This window comes from Cricetulus griseus, chromosome 2, assembly GCF_003668045.3.
Source record: "Cricetulus griseus strain 17A/GY chromosome 2, alternate assembly CriGri-PICRH-1.0, whole genome shotgun sequence".
NCBI classification, from domain to species: domain Eukaryota; kingdom Metazoa; phylum Chordata; class Mammalia; order Rodentia; family Cricetidae; genus Cricetulus; species Cricetulus griseus.
Window position 1 is genome coordinate 5,627,899 of NC_048595.1, and position 25,775 is coordinate 5,653,673.

The 25,775-nt window shown below is 48.2% G+C and overlaps 1 pseudogene; it reads left to right on the forward strand.

Moving 5' to 3' along the window:
* Positions 1-12,105: 12,105 nt before the first annotated feature.
* On the forward strand, positions 12,106-12,848 carry LOC100759480 (annotated as a pseudogene).
* Positions 12,849-25,775: the final 12,927 nt, after the last annotated feature.

Genomic DNA, 25,775 nt, shown 5'->3' on the forward strand with positions numbered 1-25,775 from the left:
TGGGGAAGCAGAGACAGGAGGGTCCCTGGGGTGCACTGGCCAGCCAGTCTAGAATACTTGACAAATTCAGGCCAGGAAGAGATGACTTCTGAGAAATAACAAACAAGGCTGTCCTTTGGCCTCTGCACAGAATCACATACACACATGACATCTGCTTGTGTGTGTGTGTTTATTTCATCCTCCCCCCTGCCACTGCCTAGAAAACTCTAGAACTCATGATGTAGACTCGACACCAGGCTGGCCTTGAACTCACAGAGATCCACCTGCTTCTGCCTCCAGAGCGCTGGGATTCCAGTTTTGTTCACAATTGACAGGGTGTGCTGTCTGATTAAATGTCCACTTGACACAATGAGCGTCATTTGAGAAAAGGGAATCTCAGTTGAGACAATGCCTCCATCAGGCTGGCCTGTGGTGCATTTCTTGATTGATGATTAATATGGCACAGCCCTGCTCACTGTGGGCAGTGTCATCCCTATGCTGGTGGTTTGGAGCTCTATGACAAAGCTGGCTGAGCAGGGAGAAGAAGGCAATTGGTAGCGTTCACTCCTCCATAGTCTCTGCTTTGGTTCCTGCCCTGAGTTCCTGCCCTGACTTCCCTCAGTGATGGAGTGTGACCTGAGAATTGTAAGCTGAAATAAATCCTTCCCTCTCCAAGTTGTTTTAGTCACAGTGTTTTATCACAGCAATAAAAACCCTGACTAAGACACAAGGAAAGTATAGACTGGTTGCCATCATGCTCCCTGTGCTTGGCATGCTACAAATACTCCGTCCTCGACCCTGGTCCCCACACATAACTCACAAAATTCTCGCAATCTCAAGGATAGCAACAGTATCTTTAAATTTCTATTTATTTACTTATTGTGTGCGTGTTTGCATTATGTGTATGTGTGTACATGCGTGCATACACATATGTACTGTGTGTAGGGGTCAGAGATTGAGTTCAGATATCTCCCTCTATTGCTCATCACTTTAATTTTGAAGGCAGAGTCTTTCACTGATCAAACAATTCACCAATTCAGCTAGACTGGCTGACCCTGAGCGCCAGGAATCCGCCTGGCTCCGCCCCCCAGCCCTGGGGTTGCAGACACAACCCTAATGCCCTGCTTTCATGGAGGTGCTAGCGATCTGAACTCAGGTCCTCATATTTGCCCCTCAGGCATTTCCTCAGTTCCAGAAGGTATCTTTTCAGGATGATATAGGGGGCCCTGGGAGCTTGAGAATGGGGGCCAGTCACCAGGAAGAGGGGGGCATAAACTTCTGTAATACTCACCCCACTTCTGTGAAGGGGAAAGGTTGGAGACTGAGCTATCGACCATCACCAGTAGCCAATGACCACAGGTCAATCACACCTATGTAATGACACTCCCTTGCAAGCTTCCAGGGTGGTGGACATACTGATGGACTAAGAGAACGGGCCACTCAGGAAGGTACCAACCGGTGTGCCGTGTGTGGCTCTGCTGGACTGTGCTCTGGGCATCTTACAATGACCCCGATACTTGCTAATAAACAGTGACAGCAAGTGAAGGACTCTCTTCAGCTTCGGGAGCTTTTCTAATAAATTACGAACCCAAGATGGGGGTGTGAGGAAGCCCTGATTTATAGACACACCGTATGAAGTGTGTGTGTGTGGGGGGGGGTGGGCTGACAAGTGTCCAGCAGTAAGGCAATGGGCATCGTTGCTGTGTCCATCAGGGATCTGCAGAAATCAGAGCTACAGGTGACATTTCCTGTGATGTGTATTCTGGAAGCTGACCCAGCTGCGGTTGGAGGAGAGGAAGGGTTTCACTCCAGCAGGCTGACCAGGCAGCAGCCCACGGTCATCACCATCCTTTGAATCTGTTGCTCCGATACAACAAAATACTGTGAACCTCATAGTTTATAGACAGTGGCAATTTATGTCTTACAGTCCTGCAGTCTGCCAACTCCGAAACCAAGGCAAACAACGGTGCTTCACGTGTCTGGGAAGCTTTGCTTTCTGCCTAGTGAATGGTGCCTTCATCCAGTGGAAGGCACACTCACCCTCAGAACCCCTTTGGAAAGGGCGCTAGTCCCAGACACAAGGGCCACATCCCCTTGACCTCATCACTTCCCAAAGACCTCACCTCCCAGCCCTACTGTCTCCAGTGTTAGAGTTTCACATTGGTCCCATCTGAGGGGACATTAGCATTCACACCATAACAGTGATAAAACAGACACATAAAATGTATAGTCCTAGCCGGATGTGGTGCTGCACCGTTGCAATGCAAGACCTTCAGGGATGGAAGGGTGTGAAGACAGGAGGGTTGTGAATTTGAAGCCAGTCTGGAATGCATAATGAGACTTTGTTTCAACTCTGTGGTTTCAACTGTCTAACAGCGCTGGGTCCACTCACACTGGGTACTCATCACCACTACCCATCCTCAGCCTTGAAAAGTCTGGTCTTGGGTGTCTGTCTGCTTTCTTCTACCTGGTGAGGCATTTCAAGATTCATCTGTGTTGTGGTGTCTATATTTCATCTACCTATTCATCACTTGATGGGCATTGTGTCGTTTCCATGGTAATTACAAGAAATGCTGTTATGAGCATCCACACACAAGTTTTGTGCTGACATATGTTTCCAGTTCTCCTGGATACACATGCACCCAAGAGTGGAACTGCCAGGTCAGATGACAGCCGTGTGGTTAGCTCTGTGACGGGCTGCCTTCCCACAAACACCACCCTTCCCACTAGCAACAGTCAAGGAAGGGGCCTTTCCCACATCCTTCCCAGAACTTGTTATTATTGTCTGTCCTTTTCTAGTATAGCTATCTCCTTGGGCATGCCTTCTCCCATTTTTGTTTTTATGTGGTCTGCAAACCAAAAATGACTTTTATATTTTTAAAGGGTTATAAACACATATGGGCACACAAGACGAACATGTGGCAGAGTTCATACGTGGCCCACAAAGCTTAAAATACTGACTGGCCCTTTAGGGGCAGCCCATCCTGTACTCTTCTTATCTAAATAGAAACCCACTACCAATCCTGCCCCCCCCATGTCTCTAGTGTGGACAGTGCTCTGACCCTTCCGACACAGGCCCAGGTGACAGATTTCTTGGCTCCCTTCACATCCCCAGAAGTACTTCTGAGTTTCCGTATAGGACTTACTTCTTTTCTTCCCACCCCTCCCCTCCTTTCCTCTTCCCATATCTCAGGGTCTCATGTACCCCAGTCTGGCATAACCCTTACTATAACCAGGGTTGACCTTGAGTTTCTGATCTCCTGGCTCCAGAATACCAGGGTTATGGGTGTATATTACCAAACCCTATTTGTGTGGTACCCAGGCCTCCTGCATGCTAGGCAAGCACCCTACCAACTGAGCCACATTCCCGGCCCCTCACCTATAGGAACTGAACGTATATCACATTGCTGTGTGTTTTTGCCTGTGGACTGTCTAGGAGACCTTTAGGACAGAAACTGGCAAGTGCACATTTGTTATATTAACAGAAGTGCGGAGGCAGAGGTGGGGGCCGGGGCGGGGCGGGGGGATTAATTTCTCTTCTTTTAGTGTTTGTTTGTTTGTTTGTTTGACACAGGGTCCTGTGTAGCCCAAGCTAGTCTTAAACTCCCAATCCTCCTGCCTCCAACTCCAGAATGCTCCGATTTAGGCATGCACCAACCACCATGCTGCCCACCATGAGAGTACAAACTTTCTACCCTTTGCAAAGCTTAACATGACCAGAGCAACACAGCTTAGGTCTCCAGACCCTGTTGAGCTATGAGGCTAACTTGCTATTTATTCAGCAGCAGTTACATAACACCTTTGTGCCTGGAACTACAGCAGGCTACAAGGAGCCCGAACTACAGCAGGCTACAAGGAGCCTGGAACTACAGCAGGTTACAAGGAGCCTGGAACTACAGCAGGCTACAAGGAGCCTGGAACTACAGCAGGTTACAAGGAGCCCGAACTACAGCAGGCTACAAGGAGCCTGGAACTACAGCAGGTTACAAGGAGCCCGAACTACAGCAGGTTACAAGGAGCCCGAACTACAGCAGGCTACAAGGAGCCTGGATACAAAAGAGAAAGAGGTTTTCATGCCCTTAAGGAGCACCCCTGCCACAGCTGCTGCCACTGCTCTGGAAGTCAAGCTTGATTCATCCCAGCTGCCCCAGCAGGCCCCAGACCCCTGGCTCCCCCAGTGGGTTCCCCGTCCTTTGGCCTGGAAAACCTACAGGAAACAGCATGTGATGATGGTGGTCCCCACCCTAAGGCAACGTGATATCCTGACCACTGAGGCTTGGGTGGCCACTTGACTTGCTTTGGTGGATAAAGCATGGGGGGACAGAGGATGTGGAGGCCTCTTCAGGCAGAACCTCTCAGGGCTACTGAACTTCATCCCACCCCTTGCCCCAGGCTGCAGAGGCTGTGGTGAGGGCACATCAGCTGTCTCTCTCTGCCTGGGCGATGCTGCCAACCAGAACCTTCTGGATCACGTTGGACAGGCGGCGTAGGAGCAGTGACCTGATTTAGCCCGCCCCCTAGGAGTTCATCTGAGGGGAGTATCTGGGCAGGCACTGCAGGAGGGGGGGCTGACCCAGGTCCCCAGGATGGGTGAGGTGAGACAGGCAGAGGGTAAAGGCGGCAAGGGGTGGGGTTCAGAAAGACCGACTGACAACCGACCAAGAGACTGACAGCTGGGAGCATGCTGTCCCCTAGGAAAGGGCAGTTGAGATGTCCCTTGCAAAGACCATGTCACATTCCGTTTTTCAGGGCTAAAAAACGATATTGAATAGAAGCATCCCCACACGAGGATGAGCTCTTTCTTTGAGCTCTTGCATGAACACAAAGGTCTATCAGCCTGAGTTTTTGAGTGGCCCAGCACCAAAAAGTGCTTCCATTCCTTTCAAACCATACGGTCGCCTAACTGTTGTGCACGGAGAGAGGAAAAGGCCAACAGCTGCTGTGCTGAGCATACCCTCCGGTAGGGCCAGGCGAGGAAGTGATTCATGGTCTTATCCAAGAGCCACCTTTGACATCGGGTGACAAGATCACACTGTGTTTTGTACAGAAAACCAGGTGCCACTGGATGAAGCCAGTATGAAACTCTCAGCAGCAGCTTGGGAAGGTCCTATCTTCAGTGTGGGTCACACTGTCGACTGCCACCAGTGACGCTGGTGAAGGGCAGCTGGGTTTTAGGAAGACAGTGAGCTAAACATTGCCCCCTGCTTGTCCGGGGAAGCCGTCGATGCTGTTTCACTTGGGGCTGATGAGAAATCAGAGAAATGCACCTCCCAGCCAGGGACCCTGCGGCTGTCGACCACGTGTGATTGATCTGGGGTGGCTAGCCTGTACAAGAGAGGCGAAACAATAGCTACACTTACAAACAGGTGACTAAGTCACATTCTTCTGGGCCAAGAAGCCCAGGTGCGGATGTTTTCCTGCAGGGAGTGGAGAGGAGCTGGGTTTTATGGGCTTCGAACTCCTATCAGTGGGTGATAAGAGACCTGGGCCATTGACTTTTGGTGATTGGATAAACAGTGCATAAGCCCAGAATGTGCGGCACTTAAGGGTGAGTCATTCACTAGGGGCTAAGCTTCTCTCAAGGAAATTTATCTATGGTGTTCTCCGCACCCCCCTCCCCTGCAGCTCCTCCCTCGCAGCTTAAACCTTGCAATCAGAGCCCCTAAGGAAGAGGTAGAATTATTAGGAAAAAACACTAGGGGCGCAGAAAGTGAAGTCTGGCTGCAAAGAAGGGTGCTGGCATCCTCTGTCAAAGAAAAGATGCAAGATGTGTTCACAAGGGGCCCTTGTGGGCTGTTAGCAGCCAGCGCCGTCATCATCCAGTTTTCCATCCGTGAGAACCCTGGGTGCTGCAGCGTGCACCTGTCTGGGACAAGTCCTTCTACCCTACCCACCACCTCCTCTGCAGCTGCAGCCAGATGGCCAGAGGGTACTGCCAGGACAAACTCCCATGCTGCACTGGCTTGTCACCTCCTCAGTGACAAAGTGTCTGAGGTGGAGCTCTGCAGGTAGGCTGCAAAGCATTCATTCGAGTGTCTAAGAGTGATCCAACAGCTTCAGAGTGCCGGGGTCCGGGGTGTTTCATAAGGCATATTTTACAGCCAGGCATCTTCCCTCACACAAGCATCAAGTTCTTCCAGAACTTCCTCCCCTCCCCCATTCCCACCTACAGTGGGGGATGATGAGGAGAGCACAGGGAGGGATGAAGTCAGTCGTGTGTGTGTGTGTGTGTGTGTGTGTGTGTGTGTGTGTGTGTGTGTGTGTAGTATTGTCCCCCACCCACACACTCAGAGGGTCACTGGCTGGCGGGATCTCTGTGGGCTTTTCTTTTTTGAGCCCAGTTGTCACCATAATGGCTAAAAACTAGAAGCCTTAAAAGCACCCACAGGAAAACACTCCAGAGATTTTATCTGATCATGGGCCCAAGTCAATAATCCCAGTTTTATGGGTGAAAGTGAGTCACACATGCACTCTTTGTCAAAGTCAGAGCACTCCAGGCCCTGACCTCTTCTGCCCTGGTGGGGATCCCGGGCTCCCAGAGTCCTGAGAGCAGCCTGAGTTGGATGGTGCTGTGTGTTTCGCTGAGGAGCCTGTGGGCTTTCCCTGACTGCAAGTCTCCACTTTGATCGGACTGTGGCACCTTGTTACCTATTCTTATCCAGGGTGCCACTAGAAGGCCAGCGAGAATCCTACAGTGCGAACAGGGTGACAAAGTGCTACCAACAGTTAGCACAAAGTGAATGTAATTTAAACTAACAGGCCAATTTTCCTAACTGCCCATTGTAAGAAGGGTGAGAGAGTCGGAGATGGAGAGGAAGAGGAGGGAAGGACTTTTGGCATTCCTCCCGAGCGTTTCACCCACAAACCGGTTTAGGCCAGTGAGACAGGATGTTCTGCAGAGCAAAGATCATGTGATCAGCCTGTATGAACAAACAGATGGTGTGTCATTAACAAGCTAGCTGCAGGGTTGCATTTCCCCATCTCCAGGGTGTCAATGACCCTAGAGATTTAATTAAAAACATTAAAAAAAAAAGTGACAGAGGCCAAAGTTTCATCCTGTTTAGACTCAGCATCACGGGGGAATGAGGAGGGGTTGCTCTTCCCATTGCAGGGTCTGTGGCCTGCCCAGGGGGAGCAGGGTTGGTCTAGCGGGCATCTGCAGGTCAGCCCCATGGTTAGTGAGCTTCGAACAACCACAATGGCCAGAGACTGGCGCTCTGATTCTCTGGCTCTCTGCTTCACAGGGAAGGCAAGGCTGGCAGGCTGCTTGGAGCCCGTGGGCTGCAAGGGACCTGGCTGCTCCACACCAAGAGACAGCCAGGATCCCTTTATGCTAGACAGCGGCATCCAGGTGGGAGAAGTGGCCCCACATGATGCTTTGATCACAGCAGAGCTTGGCTCATCAGCTGGTCCCCAGGCACTGTGAAACACCACTGCTCTCAAAAGTTTGAGGTCGGGCCCTCAAAGGCTAACGCTGGAGTTGAGCCAGTGAGCATCTCCCTAACTCCCTGCGACTCTCCGGAAGACAGAGACGGGTGAGGACGTGCTGTGCTGCAGGTTGCACAGGCACAGGCAAAGTCAGGGAGGCAAAAAGGCTGTGTGCAGAGCGACAGTGAGAAGGTCCAAGGAATCTCCCAATGCATGACACCGGGGAAAATTAAATCTAGTCCTTCAGCAAGTACCAGCTTGCACAGCCCTGTGTGACTGACACAGCAGGCCTGGTCCCCAGGAAGCAAGGAGCCACTGGAGCTTTATGGCAGGGAATTTATTTGATGAGATACAATCTGTCCTTTTTCCATGTGACAATTTTGCCAAGTGACATTGATTTGAAGGAGGTATTTTGGAAGGTTTTATTATGTAGCCCAGGCTACTCCTGCCTCAGCCTTCTCAGTGCTGGGATTACAGACATGGGCTACTATGCCCAGAAAGTTCAGGTCTTTGAAAGACACTAAAAATCTAGTATTTTTCCTGGTTAGTCCTATATGCCCAGGGAAGCTAGTGACAAGAGACATCCAGGAAGAAACAAGAGCAGTGTGAGATAGACTGGAGCCATGGGCTTCGGCTTGCTCCATCTCACACCTGTCAGTCTGTCTATGGTAGGTCTAGGATTCTGTCTAGAATGTCTTAATGCTGACCACCTGTCCATAAGCAGCTTATGTCCTGTTCACAGACTTCCAGGAATCCCTTGAAGAGTCACAATGTGGTCAATATTATCTTAAATATTGATTTATTTTAAGTTTATGTGTATGGGTATTTTGCCTGCACACAGTACACCACCTGTCTTGAGAGCCCAGAAGAGGGCTGGAGTTACAGATGGTTGTGAGCTACCGTGTAGTGCTGAGAATTGAACCCAGGTCCTCTGGAAGAGTGGTAAGTGATCTTAACTGCTGAGCCATCTCTCCAGCCCCTGCTTTCAAAATTTTTAAGAATGCGTATTTGATTGGGGCTGGAGAGATGGCTCAGCAGTTAAGAGCACTTGCTGCTCTTGCAAAAGACCAGGGTTTCATTCCTAGCACTTACAACCACCAGAAACTCCAGCCCGAGGGGGATCTCTGAAGCCCTGTGCATGTGTGCATACACACAGACACATAGACTTAATTTTTGGCGATTTATTTTTATTTGATGTGTGTGGGTGTTTTGCCTGTCTGTATGTCTGTATCATGTGGGTGCCAGGGACCTGTGGATGCCAGGAGAAGGGACCAGATGAATCCCCTGGAACTGGAGTTAGAGATGGTTGTGAGCTGTTGTGTGGGTGCTGGGAATTGAACTCTGGTCTTCTGGAAGAACAGCCAGTGCTTTTTAACTGCTGGGCCATCTCTCCAGCCCTAAATAAAATTGTTTTAAAATTAGAATCAATACATTATTTGATACCTACCTACAGCATACTGAATATAACATATATATATTTGTTCATACAATGAATATGTTATGTTATTACAGACATAATGATATGAAGGAGTCTTTGGAGCCTTCAAACCCAGAGTTAGTGTCGTTTATAACTTCCTATTCTCTCTCACTGCTACCAGCTTGAGGCAACTATGATCTCAATTAAATTTTGTGTTTTTCATGTTAAGTTTTTAAAAAAGGTAATTCTCTCCCCAAATACTCGTGTGTGTGTGTGTGTGTGTGTGTGTGTGTGTGTGTGTGTGTGTGTGTGTACTCACCTGTGCATAGAGGCCAGAGGTCCACTTTGGTGTCTTCTTCAGTCACTCACCTTGTTCTTTGAGATCGGGTCTCTGTGAACCTGGAGCACACAGTTTTGGTGGCACGGAATGGTCAGCAAGGCACCTGTCTCTACCTCCCCATTGCCATGGTTACAGATGGCTACCACCTTGTCCAGCTTGCACACGGATTCCAGAGCTCAGGACTAGATACGCCGGTACAGCAAGTGTCCCCCAGCCCTCCAACTGACCCTTTTAAATGAATATGTTAAGTCATACACAAAGAAATGCACAGACTTTTAAAACACATAGCCTGGTGTGTTTTGAAATGTTGGCACCCAAGGAACCACTCCCCAGTCTAGGAAACCAGCTTCCATCATCCAGAAAGTTCCCTCAAACCCCTCCAAGGATTCCTTAGGCAACTGCTACTCTGTTTTCTTTGTTCCAGAATTCCATATAAATGAAGTTACACAATCTTTCCTAGTTTCCTCCTCCATCGCCTCCTCCCCCCAACCCCCGCTTTTCTCTGGTGCAGAGGATTGAACCCAGGATGTAATACGAGGTTTTATATTCATGTTTCCAAGAGTCTTCCTAGCTGCTGAGATGTGTGGTGGTCTCTCAGTCTGGAGGAATGCTAGCTTTACTTGCTCCAGGGCGTGGGAGCACTTGAAGATGTTTAGAGGGCCTGGTGCTAGATACTGTTCTGTGAGCATCCTTTCTTCCTCTCCCTCCCCCACACCCCTTCTCTCTCCCTCTCTCTGTGTGTGTCTATCTCTCTCTCTGCCTTTCTCTATGTCTATGTCTCTGTCTCTGTCTCTGTCTCTCTCTCTCTCTCTCTCTCTCTCTCTCTCTCTCTCTGTGTGTGTGTGTGTGTGTGTGTGTGTGTGTGTGTTTAGCCCCTGGAACTAGCTCTGTAGACCAGACTGGTCTTGAACTCACAGAAATCCTCCTGCCTCTGTTGGGATCAAAGGTGTGCACCACTGCCACCTGTCTGTGTGTGATATTCTGAGGACTCTCCCTAAATTGTGATATGAACTAATGCTTTTTCTATCGTTTAATGGGGGGGGGGGTCACCCGTGTGCCATGGTGCCCATTTCGGAGTCAGAGGACGATTTGCAAGAATCAGTTCTCTCCTTCCACTATGTGGGGTCTCATCAGGCGTGGCGGCTAGCACTTTACCAGCGGACTCACAGGTGGCCTCAACCCCTCTCTACATGCTCTTCCTCTCTTGGCTGAGCTCTAGCCCATCTTTAGCAGCCTGAAGCCTTGGCCTTCCCGTCAACAGTTAGCTGGCCTTTCCAGCACGGCTCACCCCCATGCCCAGTTGTCCCTTTAACATTAACTCAGATGTGGTGCAAGGAGCCACCCATGAATCACTCCACTAAGCCAGCCATTGAATATGGCCAAAAAGCATCCTTGAAATACAAACAAAGACACTTCCGTTTCTTGGGGAATGTCAGGGCTTTAGAGGAACTGAGACAGAAGCCCAGCTACTATGAGTAAACCGGTTGCTTGCAGCACAATGACACATGTAGGTTTTCTTTCCTGGTGTCAGTCCACGCTTGCATTCCTGGAATAACAGCGCTATTCCTCAGAGATGCCGTCCGAGTATGCACTGGTGTCTGAGGGGATTTCATAGCTATGATCTTAAATGAAGCTGGGTTTTGATGTTTCTTTCCCTAACTGACCTTAGCTGACTTTAAAATCAACACTTGATGGATGTGGACTGCACTCCTGTGGCTCTCAACACTCTGGCGGCAGAGGCAGGAGAGCTGAGAGTTCTGGGTCACCCTCACCACATAATGAGCTCAAGGTGAGCCTGACCTAAAGAGCTAGCCTCAAAAGCCAAATGAGAGAGACCACATCAAACTCCAAATGTCTCGGGGAGGCCTAGTAGGGCACCGCACACCTGTAATCCCAGCAACAAGTAGTAAGGTAGGAGAATTGTGAGTTTGAGGCTAGCCTGGGCAAACGAGTGGGACAGTGTTCTGTGTGCTGGAACCCTCAGTCAGTGTTTTCAGGAACCTGACTGTGACGATGTCTGAACCTGTGCTCTGTTACTGCCAGACAACTTGTACTATGTCAATTTCTTTAATAATTCTAGAACATTCAAGGGCTGAATTTCCTCTTCCATTAACATGAAAGACCCGCTCGAAATGCCCCTGAGCCCCCTGCCCCGAAGCTGCCGGAGCCTCCCAAGCCTTCACCCCGGCAGGGCTCGCGCCCCCGGCCCGCCCCGCCTGGCACCGCGCCTCGGGGCTGGGGCCGAGCAACGAGCACCAGGTGGGCCGGCACGAGAACGAACACCAAGTGAGCCGGCCTGGAGCCCTGCCCCTGAGCCCCGCCCGATGAGAAACACTCCGTCCCAAGGTCTCCGCCCCCAAGGTCAGCCATCTGGACACGGAGGGAGGGGGAATTGAGTCTGTTGTACCAGACACCAGACCTTGAGAATATGCTGATCTGGAATGGCTCTGTGTCTTATTTGAACCATCCAATAGAAATGATTCTGTATTTCGCCTCATTTGAAAGACTCTGTGTTTCACCTCATTTGAATAACTCTGTACTTTGCCTCATTTGAATAACCCTGTATAGCGCCTCATATACATTGACCAATGGGAATAGCTCTGTACAATGCCTCATTAGAATTATCCAATAGAATCCCTGCTCCTAGCTTGCGCCTTTTTCCCTATATAAGGACCCCTTTCCCTTGGCTCGGCGCGCTTGGCCTCAGAAAAGCTAAGTCGCCCCGGGTACCCGCGTCTCCAATAAAGCCTCTTGTTTTTTGCATCCAGTTCGTGGCCTCGCTGATTCCTGGGTGTGGGTCTCCCTCTACAAAAGTACCTCTTCGGGGGTCTTTCAAACATGGTTATGTTTTTCTAAAAATTTCCTTCTTTGCTGTCAAATACGTCCATAAATTCTTTATACGAGTTTTCTATTTTGCTGGCTGTGTTGGCGGCCTCAGTGCATGCTGGTGGATTCGTAGTGAGAAGACTTGCTTTTTCTTGGTCAGATTAAAACAATTAGTCAGTTTTATTCATTTTAAGAATGCAGGATAGTCAGGCAGTGGTGGTGCATGCCTTTAGTCTCAGCACTTGGGAGGCAGAGGCAGGTGGATCTCTGTGAGTTCAAGACGGGCCTGGGCTGCTCTAGCGTTCTTGAATTGAGAGCCGAGCCCGGGCTGGGGATGTGGGAGACCTGAAGGTCCCGGCTCGGATCACGATGGACAGTTTCTTTTCCGGTGTTGAAGACTGGAGTGGCAGAGGTGGTTGTGAGCTCTCCGGCCACACTGCTCCTTCACTTTCAAGGTTGAGGAAGAGGAGGATGTGGAGCACAGGCTGGCATTGAACATGCTGTGCCTTACCCAGGGGGCCAAGGACGAGTGCAATGTGGTGGAGGTTGTGGCCCGGGATCAGGACAACAGGAGATTGCAGTTCCTGTGGCCAATCTGAGGTTGTCTTGCCAGCCCATGTTCAGTCTGGATGATTTCCACCTGTAACCTTCCGCCTGAAGTCGGGTTCTGGGCCTGTGTGCATCACTGGTGGGCATTGGATTGTTTGTATAAATAATGATCTTTCTGAAGAAAGTGAGGCTGATGAGAGCGAAGAGGGGGACGTTTAGCAGTGTGGCACCTCCCTGCCAACAAGCACAGGGGCAGGCCCTCGCCCTGTTTGGTTTGGTTGCTGCTTGCTACAGGCGTCATGTACCGTATGTTCCTGGACAAGTTTCAAGAATTGTAAATGTTTTTCTCTTGTTGAAGAGGAGAGTTTGGGAAGGGGCAGGTGGGCGGGACTTGGACCCGTGCTAAGAGAGCTGGCATTCTCCACAGGGCCCTGTGTTTGCTCCTACAGATTGCCCGAAGCTTCCCTTTTCTATTGGGGTGGGATGACCTTTGAACATCTCTTCTGACCTCTCCCTCCACACACACCCCTGCCCAGACTGAAAGTTTTGTGATCCCCCAGGTTAAGTTCGCATCACTGGAAAAAAAAAAATAAAGTTCAGAACAAAACTTTTTAACACTTTTTACATTTTTAGGAAAAGATCTAAATAAGGTGCTATGTGGTTTTTTGGAAAAAAAAAAAAAAAAAAAAAGACCAACCTGGTCTACAGAGCAAGTTCCAGGACAGGCTCCAAAGCTACATGGGGAAACCCTGTCTCGAAAAACAAAACAAAACAAAAAGAATTCGGCATTGGCTTGGTTGAGCCTTTCTGTTTGTGGTACACTGCACCTGGCCTGGAGGACTGGCTTTGCTGGCACCTTCACGTTTCCTGTAGCTTCTCCCCATAAGCTGGTGTGGGAAGCCTGGTGGCGATGTCGTTGTTAAGGCATGCTGGGTGCTTCTCCTACTGGGACACTTTTAGTCTCTGAGGATGTTGTCCTGGGAGGGATTAAGACAGTTGTCTTGAGACCCTGAGTTTGTCCTCCAGAGAGCAAGTTTTTATAAGAGGAAACTGAAAAATGGAATCCCTTTTCCACCCGGTTACTCTCTGAGTTTCAGATACAATGTCTCCTTTGGGGTATGCTGGTCTCCACCATGTCTTCATTAGAGCGGGACACATCTGTGAACTAAAGCAGCCTCTTTGCTTTGTAAGCTACCCAGTCTCAGGTATTTTAGGACAGTAATGTCTAGTATAGCTGTGTGACTTGGGGGTCCCATCTTTAATCTCCTAAACTCCCCTTCCACATCTGCAAACTGGGTGTGACCACACCTGAGGTCTCTACCAGGTGAGCTCGAGTACCTGGTACATGGTAGGGGCTCAACAGATGTCCACACCTGTTCTTCCTCCTCCCTCTAATCTCCAAGCTGTGGCCGGACAACATCAAGAATTGTTTTGTGGATATTATAAATAAGAAAGTACTGTGGCCAGTTGTTAGTGGAATCATGTTGTGTCCTGGCACCCGGGACTCACAGCAACCAGCAGATTGTGTGTTGAGTTGTACTGCCCCCCCAAAAAGAACTGCAAACAGCACGTGCTTCTCCTTGGCCTGTCCCGGTGAGTGTGACCATCAGCCCCAGCGTGGGTGGGGTTCCTGCAAGAGCCGGGCCTGAGCTTTCTGGAGCCTTCGGTTTGCACATTTGGTTTAGGGCACTTGGAGTGTGACTGAGGTCATATGGCCGACACCTCGAGAGTTCACAGAGATTAGAACAGAGATCTGAAAGTGTGCCAGGAGGAATGAGAAGTTCCCAGTGTGAGCGAACAGGAAAGAAAGCTAACACCTCCACATTCTGCATCAGTGCACAGCAAGGGCTTTGAAGTCTCTCCTGTCCATGCTTTTTTGGCCTAGTTGCATGCTGGAGTACATCAGGGTAATCTGTGCCCGATGTCAACTTCATCTGCTGCCCGTCCCTCAGCTTTATCGTCACCAGACATTTCCATCCCGGATGTGCACAGGTGTTGGAAGACAGTGGCTCCAGTCACCTGTCCTGAGGCATTTGAACAGCACTTGGTGTCTGGAGCATGCTGGCTTGGTTTCGTTCACACGCTCCAGCAGTTTCAGATCTCGTATGGAATTTCCAAAGGAAAGATAAGGGGGAGGAAGTGGGAAACACACAGACAACACAGGAAATCGGGCTGGCCATGGGCAGGAAAGAGGAGAGGTGTCCAAAGCCCTATACCAGGGACAGCTGCTCCTTTGCTTGTGGTGACATCTTGCATCTCTGACTCAGCTTCCTCAACTGTAAGCGGGGCACGGTGATGTCACCCACCGCTGGGGTAGCCGGCAGCGTGCTGTAGTTTGAATGTGATCCTGATCTGCCAGAAAGTGAGCAAGCAGCCTGGCATTTCTGCTGCCACAGCTGAAGCCACTGTGAACTCTGTCTTCACCACCACACTGGGCTGACTCTACCTTTTACGCTGTAAGTCACTAAGAATCTTTTCTCACTGAAGTTGCTTCTTTTGAGTATTTTATCGCAGCAGAGAAAAGAAACTGATACACTAGAGTAAATACATCAGTCTCCACAAACCCTTCACAGCAACTGCTGGCTTCCCAGACAATGTTGCAAACTGCAGGCTCAAACGGGTGCCAGCCTGATCCCAAGCACCGGCAGGCTGTGAGTCTCCTGTCTCTCCACCCCAGTGGAACGTCTATCCTGAAACACTGCATATTCCTTTTTCCTTTTTAAAAATTCTGTTTTGTTTTGTTTTGTTTTTGATGTAATTTACTCTATGTGGCCCAGGCTAGCCTCAAATGCTCCATCCTCCTGCCTCAGCCTCCCAACTGTTGGAATTACAGGTGAGTGCTGCCACACCGGGCCTGAATGTTGCCTTTTGTAGAATGTCTTCTACAAAAGGACACAGTCACAAGTTGATCGAGCCTGGAGGGACTTCCAGGCCTGATTCTAAGGGCCTGGGCTGCAATGTCCTGGCAGCAGATCTTGTTAGTTTAAGCAACGGGGGCCACTGTCCAGAGTTTGACTTGATCTCTTGATCCCAGAAGTGTCTGAGCTTTTGTTTGCTCTCTTGGCAGCAAAAGTATTTGACATTCGCAAGCACAGCCAAGATCAAAAGCAGCTGAAGCAACGCGCCTCTCTTCAGTGGCCGAGAGCTGAGCTGAAAATGTGAAAAATGACTCTTGTTCTGCTCGAGAAGGTGCTGGGATCTTCTTTCCCTTTCTCCTCCCCCAAGATAATCAGAAGCCACGGGAGTGAATTCTCATAGCAGCTGCCTCTTAGACTCAGTGACTAGGGGGTAGAGACACAGTGCCAAGGGGGCATCACCATCATGGAAGGTGTGTGTGGGGGGGCTCCTCATATCCATCACTTTCCTTGTGAGTGTTCCACAATTTCCATGATAAAAATATTTAGCAAGGCTTGAGTGTCCTACAATCTCAGATATTCATGGGCCTAGGCAGGAAAATTGCTAGTTCAAAGCCAGCCTGGGCTACAGAGTGAGTTCCAGGCCAGCCTGGGAGGCTTAGTGAGAGCCCGTCTCAAATGAAAAGTTAGCTGTATGCTGGAGATTAGCTTAGTGCCTGCCCAGCATGTGGGACCAAGACCAACTAATCCACAATAAAAATTAATTTTTACAAAACAAATTTGAAGCATTTCTTTAGATAATTAAAGGACCTTCACCTAGGATAAAGAATGCATAGATGGGATGCAAAGATGACTCAGTGGTTGAGAATGCAATGTGTTCTTGCAGAGGACCCGGGTTCGATTCCCAGCACCCACATGGTGACTCCCAACTGACTGTAGCCCCAGTTCCAAGAGATCTGATGCCCTCCTTTGACTTCTGCAGGCACCAGGCACCAGCACACAGTAGTGCAGACATGTGTGCAGGCAAAATGCCCATACACACATTTTTTTTTTTAATTAAAGAGAGTGGTATAAATTTACTATATTTATATCCTTAAGACATTGTCCAGGTAATTCAAGGTCCATAGTCTCTGACAGTGTGTCTCTGAGTCTCTAGTTTCTTTCCCTTTTGTCACCTTGAGATCAGGTACCGAGTAAACGGTGGCAGTGACAGTAAGCACGTTCTAACTCACTGTGTGGAGGTCCTGCAAGCCTTCTCCCCCGGCATTCCCACACAACCTCACCACTCCATTACTTCACACGTAGGTAGCTCGAAGCACAGAGGCAGAGCCAGGACACATCAGACCCATCTTGCCCATGGTCTACACTCTCAGCTGCACAGAGCGACTCAAAAGGTATCCTTGGTTCTAATGTTTGGCCTAAGCCTGCTATATGTCTGGCTTTAGGACAAGATCTAATGTCTGCCTCCACTCCATCTCTGATGCTTGAACCTGTGTGTGGCTTTTAAAGACTCTGAACACCCTGAGTCAGCTCAGTGGCCTGTTTCTATTGGTCTGTTCCCTTTCAGAAATACAGCTGAATAGTTTATTTATTTATGTTTGTTTATTTTTTGAGACAGGGTTTCTCTGTGTAACAGCCCTGGCTGTCCTGGAACTTGCTTTGTAGACCTGGCTGGCCTTGAACTCACTGAGATCCACCTGCCTCTGCCTCCCAAGTCCTGGGATACCACCCAGAGGCTTTGTAAAATTTTTGTTTGTTTTTGTTTATTTGTTTTTTAGACAGTCCTGGATTGCTAAAGGCATACATCACCACTGTCCAGTGGGTTTTTTTGTTTTTGTTTTTGAGGCAATGTCTCATTATGCAGTAAATACAAAGCAAATAATAGAAAAGGCACTTAGAAACAGAAAAAGGGCTAAAGAAAATGAGAAACACGGAGGTAGTTTTGTTGTCTGTCACTAGTTGGAAGTGAAAGTCTATTTACTGTTTTTTCTAGACTATGACACTAAACCTCTATAATGTGAGTGACTGTAGGGGAAACCTGTTTAGAGGTAATACTGACCACGCCCGCTTGGGGCTGGACACAGGTGTCACTGCCCACTGGCTTGGGTGTGGTCAGAGTGATGTGGAAAAGGTTTAAGTAGTTAGGAGCCCTTTTCTCGCTCCCTGCCACCTGGCTAAGTGGACTTGTATGAGTACTATTTCTTAATAAAATACCTGTTATTCAATCTAGATCTGGCTCCACATTGCACTCAGCTTTAAGTGAGTACCAGGGGCTGGGGTGTAGATTACACTGGTCACATGTGAAGCTCTGAGTTTAGGTCCAGTAAAATAGGCACACATGCACACACACACACACACACACACACACACACACACACACAGAGTTACCAGCCAGGCATGATAGCATAGGTCTTTAATACTAGGACTCTGAAGGCAGAGGAAGGCTACATATCAAGTTCTAGGCTAGCCAGGAATACACAATGAGATGCTGCCTGAAAAATAAATAAACAAATATAACTACCAGACTTTAAAATTCCTAAGGCTTGAATATTTAGGATAAATCTTTATGTGGTATATTATAACTGACAGTTTATCTTGTGAGAAATATTTATCAAGTATGATATTGGCTTTTATAATTGCGCATCCAATGTTTAGCCAAAATGTGTGTTCACTGATGCTGTAAAGCAGGGTTGAGATTTACTTTTCTCTTAAAACTATTCGATATTGTGCAAGATGGAAGAGAAGTCGTTGTTCAAATACAGAACGGAGTGAAGTCAACTAGAAATCACACGGCTAGCAAGGGAAGAGATGGCCACAAGCTGAGACTCAGTAGGCATTAAAGAGGCGGGTTAGGGGATGGAGGCAGCCTCCGAGATGGCTCGGTCCGTGGATAAAGCTCCTATTTCATCCCAGAGCCTGCAGGAAGGTACAAAGCGAGAACACACTCCACAAAGATGTCCCCAACATCCATGTGCAATTTTATTTAATAAATAAACAAATGGAAACAAACACAAAACCCAACAAAACAAGAAAAGCTTCACAGCTCTGGTGTGGGAGGCTCAGGGGCTCTGTCAGGTGAGCACCATGACTCGTTGCTGCAGTGGGGCTGGCAGCAGATGCTGAGTGGACAGCAGAATAGCCAGATGAGCCAGAACAGTCTCACAATGTCTCAGCTGGCTGCCACGCTCTCGGTCACCTCGCAAGACCTGAAGGGTTTTTAATGGAAGCATTCAAGAGGCCACACTCTATGTCCGTGGAAGTCTCTTTCTCCATAAAACCATGCTTCTTAGGGAAGATTCAGAACCTCTGATTCCTCATCTGAACAAAGGTATGTCATGGCTTCAGATCATCTGTGCGGGGCACATCGGGCACCAAGGACCGTGCACAAGTCGGTAGACCGACTACCTCTGCTGTCCCCAAAGCACTGAGAGCCGTGAGCTTTGAGTTCTGGGTTAACAAAATACAGAGGACTTGAAAAATAGCATTGGCTACTAAACCACACACACATGCAAACACACACACACATGCAAACACACACATATGCAAACACACACACATGCAAACACACACACATGCAAACACACACACACATGCAAACACACACACACACATGCAAACACACACACACATGCCAACACACACACATGCAAACGATAGGATATAATGGTAGATTATTGAATCTACTCTGGGAAGAAAAAGTGGGCATATAGAAATAGAAAAAAAGGTATGTTATTGGATCTACTTTTGAACCTGAGGTTGTCCTCTGACCTCTACATTCCTGTGGTGTTCCATGCTGGTACACACTTACACACATACAAACATACACACAGATTTTTATTTATTTACTTATTTTTATTGTATGTGTATGGCTGTTTTGCCTGCATGTACATCTGTAATGTGTATGTTTTATACCATGTGGGTGTAGCACCCTCAGAGGTCAGAGGAGCCTGTGAGATCCCCTGGAACTGGAGTTACAGGTGGTTGTGAGCTGCTGTGGAAGTGCTGGGAACCGAACCGGGGTCCTCTGTAGGAGCAGCCAGTGCTCTTAACTGCCCAGCCATCTCTCCAGCCCCATTTTTTTTAAAAGCATGTGTGAAGATGTCTTAAGAAAACAGATCACTTTGAATGTTGATTTAAAAAAAAATAATTCAAAGCAGAAGCATGTTTAGATATCTCCTATGTGAACGACAATCGGCCAACGGTCGGGGAGGAACAGAAGCTGCCTGCAAAGGAAGGTCCCCTGGGAGCCTGGGGCCTCAGCTTTTTTTTTACCTTGGAGGCTGGTGTTCCATTAGCTGGTGTGAGATAAAAAGAATGACCATGGAGCTAGCAACTCCAACTCGTGGTCGCTGAAGAGCCCCCGCTAAAGACCACACGTAACAGAAGTCATCTCAGTAGCCGCTATTTGTTGGATTCAGAACATTTCCCCAAAGCCTATGTGTTGAAAGCTTATCCCCAGCTCATGATGCTACTGGGAGTGGTAGACCCTTCACAAGGTGGACTCAGTGAAGGAGGTTAGCTCACTGGGGGAGGGGGGCAGTGAAGGCCATGATAAGGCCATGATGAGGCCATGCCCCTGGTCTTCCTTTCTCTTTCACCAGCTCTGTTCCACCAAACATCCTGCCAAGATGGGCTGCCTCACTAATGAGTACAAAACAATTGGTTCAACTGACCGGACACTGAACCATACTGAGCCAAGATACACAGGTCCCCCTCTACATTAATTAACTCCAGGATTTACCATGGTAAGGGAAAGCCATCCACAGACATGGGTTTTGGTGTGTGCCTTTGACCGGATAAAGGCACTAGATCCCTTAGAGCCAGGGTTGCTAGTGACTGTGAACCACCCTCCTTGAGGGCAGGGAACAGAAGGCAGGTCTGGAAGAGCAACAAGCATTCTTAACCCTGAGCCATCTCTCCAGCCCCATGAATGTGCATCTAAGCAGTGCTGGGGCATAGATTCACAATCCATTCTCTTAGCAGGCGACGCCATCGGGTTATTTTATTTTTTCTTGTGTGTGACAAAAACTTTCACCTCGGGCAGTGGATATGACTCAGGGCCCTGGATCAATCCCTAGCACCACCAATGAAAAGGGAGGAAGGGGGGGCGGGGAGCCTCTTCAGCTGCCCTGGTGGTGGATTTGGTCTGCATTGTTAGTAGAGATGGGTCCTTGCTTCTCGTTTAACCAGCTACAGAGCATCAGCCAGGCTTTGCTCGTGGACGAACCTTCAAAATCTGTCTGCTGCAAGGTCTCACCTATTAAAACAAAACAAAACAACAACAAAACCAAAACAGTAAAGGGCTGGAGAGATGGTTCTGCAGTTAAGAGCATTTGCTGCTCTTGAGAAGGACCTGAGCTTGGTTCCCAGTGCCTACATGGAGCTCAAAAACAAACAAACAAACAAACAAACAAACAAACAAACAAAAACCAGTCTGGCTGGGGCTGAAGCTCAATCCAGAGAGCTCTGGTCTAGAATGCTGGGACCACATCTCCAGTGCAAGACACAAACAAAACCCCTGGAAAATAAAAACAGTGTTTACTTACTTGCAAAATGAAGCACATACAAAGATCATTAGTTAACAATTTATAATTCATTTAAAAAAAATAGTTTCTTCCACTGCCGGCAAGATGACTTTGGCAGTAAATTTGCTCTTTGCAAAAGACGACTTTGATCCCTGGAACTCAAGTAAGGGCAGAAGACTCCAGAAAGTTGTCCTCTGACCTCTGCATACACTGAAAGACTTAACTGTTCTCTCCCTAACACAAATTCCCAAGTTTGCCTGGCTGTTGTCTGGAAAAACCTAGCCAATCACAATGGTGTTATCTGCAATAATTCCATGGAAAGTGGCCTGGGAAGGCTGGGTATGTTTTAATATGTCTGCCCAGGTATGGGGGTGGGGCCAGTGTGTGAAAAGTCCTTGGACTTGAAGCATTCACCAAGCAGGTAAGGACGATTGTCCCCTCTTATACCCAAGCGCAACCTTTGAATGCTGCAAAAGACAGCAGGAAGCCCACAAAAGGAAATTTCACATAATCCTGCGATTTGAGACAGCTATTATAATAATATTTTGACTAAACACACTTTCCAAAGAGTTTTCTATGCCTCGGTGCACATAAATAGATTTTAACAGCCTTATTGTCATGCCATGAAATCCACCCTTTGGAAGCACACGAGTCGATGGTTTATTCATAAGGCTGTGTAAGCAGCCCCACAATTAATGTGAGAACATTTTTGTCTCTCTAAAAAGAAACATTGCACCCACTGGCCGTTGCTCCCTCCCCCTTCCTCCTTCTGGCCCTAGGCAACCCTGTCTCTTGCTACAAGTGTGCCTACTCTGGACACTTCCTGTGAATGGAACTAGAAACTGCACAGCCTTCTGTATCTAGCTTTCTTTACCAAACGCTGTCTTCCTAACCCTCCCACATCTAGAAACAACCAGTTTCCCCTCCTCCTCCTCCTCCTCCTCCTCCTCCTCCTCCTCCTCCTCCTCCTCCTCCTCGGCTTCCTCCTTCTCTTCCTCCTCCTCATCTTTCTCCTGCTCCTCCTCCTCCCCCTCCCACTTCCTTCTCTTTCTTCCTTTTATTTGAAGATATACCTGATCTCCCTGCTCTTTGGCCTCAACCCAGGAAGGCCGGGGTTACAGCAGTGTGCGCCTCTCCCAGCTCATTTCTTCAGATTACAGCCACTACACCAGCATACATTTGACTTAATCACCTGTCCCTTGATGGATATTAAGGTTGTTTCAACGTTCTGCTGTGTTGATAATGCCTCTGGCATTCTTGAACAAGATTGCCTGGTGTTGTGGAATATTATTTTAACTAGGCAAAGATTTGTTGTATTTGTTATATTTGCTTATGTTGCAGAATGTTACTTTGCTGTGCAAAGGTGTGTTCCCTGTGTTTCTGCTGCCTTCCTTAACGATGTAAAGATGTATTCCATGTGTTTCTGCTGCCTTTGCAAACCATGTAAAGATGTGTTAAATTTGTTTCACCTGCTTAAGGCCCCCTACGGATCTAATAAAGATGCTGAACAACCAATAACTGGCAGGAGAGGGATAGGCAGGGCTGGCAGAGAAAATAAATAGGAGGAGAAATCCAGAGAGAAAAGAGGAGAACAGAGGAGAGAACCCAGGACCCCAGGGCCAGAAACCAGGCAGCTGCTAGCCAGACATGAAGAAGCAGTGAAAGTAAGATATACAGAAACAAAGGTACAAAGAAAGGGAGATACAAAGAAAGAAACAAAGGTAAAAAGCCCCAAGGCAAAAATGTAAAGACAAACAGGTTAAGTTCTTGTTTTGTTTGTTTGTTTGTTTGTTTATTTTATTTTTTTATTTTTTTTTAACAGGTTGAGTTTTAAGAGCTCAGAAAAGAGCCCAGGCTGAGGCCAGGCATTCATAACTAGTAAGTCTCCGTCATGATTTTTGGGAGCTGGTTGGTGCCCCCCCCAAAAAAAAAGCCTGGTACTGCATGGACCTACGTCTCCATGTCCCTTGGGGATGGGGGTATTTAGGAATAATCTTTGCTTGCTCCAAAAGATAGCAGGAGGCCCACAAAGCTGAAATGTAACAGAATCTAGCCCTTGGAGACACAGTGATTAACATTTTTACTAAAACTGTTTTCCAAAGGTTTCTTTATTCTCAGTGCACACCTTTTTTAATGGCTTCACTGTGTATAGTCCTGTATACTGCCGTACACTACGCTACAGTGTGGTACCATGTAATTCACCCACTTAAATTGCACAAATTGATTGCAGGGCCATAGAATAACTCAGTGCTTAACCTTGGGAGGAACTGCCAACCTCTTTCCCAAATGACGGTATCACTCACTTTACTGTCCCACCAGCAGGGCATGAGGAAGCCCACACCCTCACCAAATCCGCTCATTTTTATCACTGCTGTCCTAGAGTACAAAGTCATCCACAGAGTGTGTAAGAAAGGAGGAGATGGTAGCATAACCCATGGTTTTTCTCTCTGAAGACAGGAAACACGCTCCTTCACCACCACTCCATCAAAATACTCTGGTGGCTTTTTTTGCATCTCTTCTCTTCCAAAAGTCTTGTGTTGTTAGGGTCATCTGAATATATGTTCAGGAATGAGAAAGGAGAGAGAGAAAGAGAGAGAGAGAGAGAGAGAGAGAGAGAGAGAGAGAGAGAGAGAGTCTAAGGGAAGTTCCACCCCCTTAATTCTGTTCAATTCTCCAGCAGCTTTGGGCTGGGCCTCTGAGAGCACTATTTATAATCAGGCTCCTCTCCCTTCGTGCTATCAGATTAACTTTTTAAAAAAGAGAGAAAGAAAGAGAGAAAGAAAGAAAGAAAGACGGTTAAATGTGAACTCTAGGTAAACAAGGCATTACGTTTTGTTTGTTTTGGGGGTGCCAGAGGTCCTGCCCAGAGCCTCTTGAATGCTATGCCTGTGCTTGGTCATGGGGCTGAACTTTGGCCCTAGCGTATTTGTGTTTGAGTCCCAAGGGTTCAATCCATGTCCCTCATAGGCACTATAGCACCTGGCAGCCCTCTCTCCATCCTGGCTCAGGAAAACAAATGTCCTGGTCTTAGGATGGGGTATGGCACATTTTAGTCCTTGGGTTGAACAGTTGCTCACAGTGTGAAAGTCTTTTGTGTGGGTCTGGTCATTTGTTTAGAGCTCATCAAAAACAGGGATGGGGGAGCATTTTCTGTCTCTCCTCATGTTGTGTCCTTTTTGATTTATGTATTTTTATTTTTATTTACATGCGTGTGGCCATGAAGGCCAGAAGAAGGGATCTAACCCTACAGCTGGAGTTGCACGTGGTTGTGATACAGGTTCTGGGAACTGAATTCTGGTTCTCTGAATGACCAGCAAACACTCTTAACCACTAAGTCAGCTTTCTAGAATGCTGGGAGAGTGTCTTAACGTCTCTTTGGCAGGCCTTAGACACCATGGGGGAGGGAGGTCATCTATTTCTAAGTAGCTGCAACCACAGGGGCCTCTGCTGTTATCCTGTCCCCATTCTGAGGCCCAGCTTGCCTCCTCTGAGACTGGCATTTTTCGTAGCTCCAATTCCCAGGGTCTTTAGGGCTTGGTGGGGATTTCAAGTGGCCTAGAATTGATCCAATAACATTTGTTTTTTGTTTGTTTAGCAAAAAGAGTCCGTGTCATGCATTTAATCCCAGCCACCCCTCTTACCGTGTCCTCAGAGGCCACCCATAGGTGACTGGGCTTCCATAGATGCTCATGTGGGAGGAAACCGGAGAATTGTTGAGTTTCCCTCACGTGTGAATGTGTCAACACAGGGCTCACTGAACGACTTCTCTAGACTATGGCCTCGGAGGAGTCGAAGCACAACCGGCCTCTATGGCTCCTTCCCCACCTGGGTATCTATGGATGCTACACCATTGTCCCAATTCCAAGTAGAACCAGAGACGAACTTGTGAATTAACAGGCAAAGTACAGGCCACCCAGACAAGCAGCTCAGAGCGGTGTGTGTGTGTGTGTGTGTGTGTGTAGGTCATTCATATCATGTGCAGACAGAAGAACTCCGTGCAGGAAACTCACTGTTTACCACCCCACCTGAGAAACAGACAGGAGGAAAACTGGCTAAAATCCGACCAGGAAGTGCACATTACAGCCAATAATAATAATGACGATGATAAAAATCTAGGCTCGCATTACTACTCTCTAAGGATCTGAGTGTTTGGGTGCCTGTCCCCACGATAGAGGCACTCCCCAGCGCGGGGGCATCTTGTGTGGTCTCTGACTTGAAAGAAATCAAATGTCCAGGTCAGAACCTCCACGAAACCTGCACAGGAAGCATCGACTCAGAAGACGGGTTCGGCAACAGGGTTGAGTGTTTGCCCAAGCAAACTTGGCTTAGGCACGCTGCCCGTGTTTGGTGTCGCCTCTCCAAAGGGCGACTTTGGCATTTGTGCAGCATGACATCACTCTCTTCCGTATGTACTGAAATGGTGAGACATGAAGAGAGGAAATTCAAGACCTAAGACGGGGGCTGGGAGTCAGTCAGCCGAAAGGACCATCCTCCTGAGGTCACCTCAGAAGGCTTGTTCACCCAGTGCTACTTCATTGGGACAGCACCTCTGACACTAGACTTGTTTTGAAGTGACAAGAAATTGGCCCTGGTGCTGTTTGCTGTGGTGTCAACGCAGAGCTAGGAGAATGGTACCCAAACGACCAAATGACCGGCAGTGTGTTTGAAACCCAGCTGAGCTCTGCAACATTTGTGGAAATAGATGTAGTTGAAAGGCGTTGTATTTCTATAGGACAAGTGAGCACCCAGAACAACCAGGAGCCACCTGCTGCCTGTGAACCATCACAATGGCCGTGGTCACCGACCATGGGGCCGCCCAAGGAGGCCTCAAAAGGGCCACTTCGTAGCCTGTGTTC